Source organism: Penaeus chinensis, chromosome 35 (assembly GCF_019202785.1).
Source record: "Penaeus chinensis breed Huanghai No. 1 chromosome 35, ASM1920278v2, whole genome shotgun sequence".
Classification (NCBI taxonomy): domain Eukaryota; kingdom Metazoa; phylum Arthropoda; class Malacostraca; order Decapoda; family Penaeidae; genus Penaeus; species Penaeus chinensis.
In genome coordinates, this window is record NC_061853.1 from 30,889,763 (window position 1) to 30,892,262 (window position 2,500).

General features: G+C 47.8%; 1 pseudogene; it reads left to right on the top strand.

The window, feature by feature from the left end:
- Nucleotides 1-2,134: 2,134 nt before the first annotated feature.
- The window catches only part of LOC125044125, a 22,666-nt pseudogene continuing 22,300 nt past the window's right edge, over nt 2,135-2,500 (top strand).

Below are 2,500 nucleotides of genomic sequence, written 5' to 3' on the forward strand. Positions count from 1 at the left end.
TCTCCCATTTCCCCTTCTCTTTCTCTCTTACCACATTTCTCTTTCCACGTTTTTTTCCTTCCCTCCCTTTCACTATTTATGCATCCGCTATCATTATCATCATTAACTATTATTTAAATTTATCATTATTAATTTACTTCATTCAAGTGTTTACATCATCTCTTTTCTTTCCTTTTCTTCTGAGTTCCCTTGTTTCCTCTCTTTTGTTGTATCCCACGTCCTCTCTATCCACATTATTTACTCATTGTTTTCGCTTTCCATTAGCTCTGTTGTCTTTTTCATTCTCTCGCTTTTATCCACCGTTATATCATGCACCCTCTCTCTCCTATTCATCCTTTTATCTATTCCGTCATTATTATTCTCTCTCTCCCTCCCCTTGTTTTCTTTAGAATTTCTTTACTTTCTCTTCCACCCTGGGTGTATGGATTTCCTACATTAATATTCTCACCATCAGTCGATAATCCAGATATTCTCGGGACACCCTTGCACTCACCCTGATATATCTGCTGTTCTTTGAAATCTATCACTCTTCTAACCCCCTCACTCTTTTACAGGTTAATAAGAAAGCTCGATTTCATTCCTCTATTAGACTTATTGTTCATATTAACTGATCCTTTCACCTTCATCTTCACTTTCCCTCATTTTTTTTTTCTCCTTCTTCCTCATTTTGTGTCTTCATAAACATCCCCCCCCCCCCCCACCCCATATTTATCCTTCTTAAAGAGAGTCTAATTTTCTTTACTCATTCTCGTGATCATTTTACCCTCATTTTACTCTCACCATTTAATTTCATTCATGTCCATCCTCATATTTATTTTCACACTTATATATATATTTTTTTTTTTTCTCTTTGCTCACTAACCCTCGACATTTTCTCTCCTTGGCGGTCGTCATCATCACTGTTATTACTACTGTAATTTTCCTTCTTGGTTATACTCGCTCTCTAATAACACAATCACGCTAACTTACCCTTCTCTCTTCTCATCTTCTCTCTTTTCTCTTCTCGCCCGTTCTTTACTCTCATATCTATCATTCTCGCTCCTTCTTCACTCTCACTCGTCCCTCTTTTCTCTATCTCTTTTTCACTCTCACTCTTCGTCAACATGATTAAATTCACTCACACCTCACTCATCCTCATTTTCCTTCACTTTCTCCTCCCTTATTTTCATTCTTCTTCATACTCCCCTCCTTCCCCTTCATTCTCCTTTACTCTCCCCTCCCCCACCCTCATTTCCCTTCACTCTCTCCTCCTTCATTCTCATTTTTCTTCACACTCCCCTCCCTCACTCTCCCCTTCCTCCCTTCATTCTCATTCTTCTTCACTCTCCCCTTCCTCACTCTCATTCTCCCTCACTCTCCCTTCCCTCATTCTCATTCTTCTTCCTTCTCCCCTCCTTCACCCTCCCTCTCCTCCCCTCTCCCTCTTCGCAGTCTCCCCCTCTCCCTCATTCCTGACCCTCACTCTCCCCTTCCTCCCTTCATTCTCATTCTTCTTCACTCTCCCCTTCCTCACTCTCATTCTCCCTCACTCTCCCTTCCCTCATTCTCATTCTTCTTCCTTCTCCCCTCCTTCACCCTCCCTCTCCTCCCCTCTCCCTCTTCGCAGTCTCCCCCTCTCCCTCATTCCTGACCCTCACTCTCCCTCCTCGTGTTCCGTTTCCTCATCGCATTCCCTTCACTCTCTCCTCTTTCTTTACTTCATTCCCCGCTTCTTTAACCTCACTCTTGTCCTCCCTTCATCCTCTCGCTCTCCTTCTCCCTTCTCCCTTACTCATTTTCTTTTCCTCCATTCTCCTCCCCTAGCTCTTATACCTTCATTGTTCCTCCTTCCTCCTCCCTCGTCTCTCTTCCTTCCTCCTTCCTCCCTCCTTCTCCTCCTCCTTTCCCTTCCCCCCCCCTCCCATCCCCCTACTCCTTCCTCTCTCTCCCTCCTCCCCCTCCTTCCTCCTTCTACTCGTCTTTTTCCTCCTCTTCCTCCTCTTCTTCCTCTTCCTTCCTCCTCCTCCTCCTCTTCCTCCCTCTTCCTCCTCCTCCTCCCCCTCCTCCTCTCGCCTTCCTTCCTCCTCCTCCTCCTCCTCCTCCTCTCTCTTCCTCCTCCTCCTCCCCCTGCTCCTTTCTCCCTCTTTCCTCCTCCTCCTCCTCCTCCTCCTCTCGCCCTCCTTCCTCCTCCTCCTCCTCTTCCTCCCTCTTCCTCCTCCTCCTCCTCCTCCTCCTCCTCCTCTCGCCCTCCTTCCTCCTCCTCCTCCTCCTCCTCCTCCTCCTCCTCCTCTCGCCCTCCTTCCTCCTCCTCCTCCTCCTCCTCCTCTTTCTCCCTCTTTCGCCTCCTCCTCCCCCTCCGTCTCTCTCCCTCTTTCCTCCTCCTCCTCCTCCTCCTCTCGCCCTCCTTCCTCCTCCTCCTCGTCTTCCTCCCTCTTCCTCCTCCTCCTCCCCCTCCTCCTCTCTCCTTCTTTCCTCCTCATCCTCTTCTTCCTCCTCTCGCCCTCCTTCCTCCTCCTCCTCT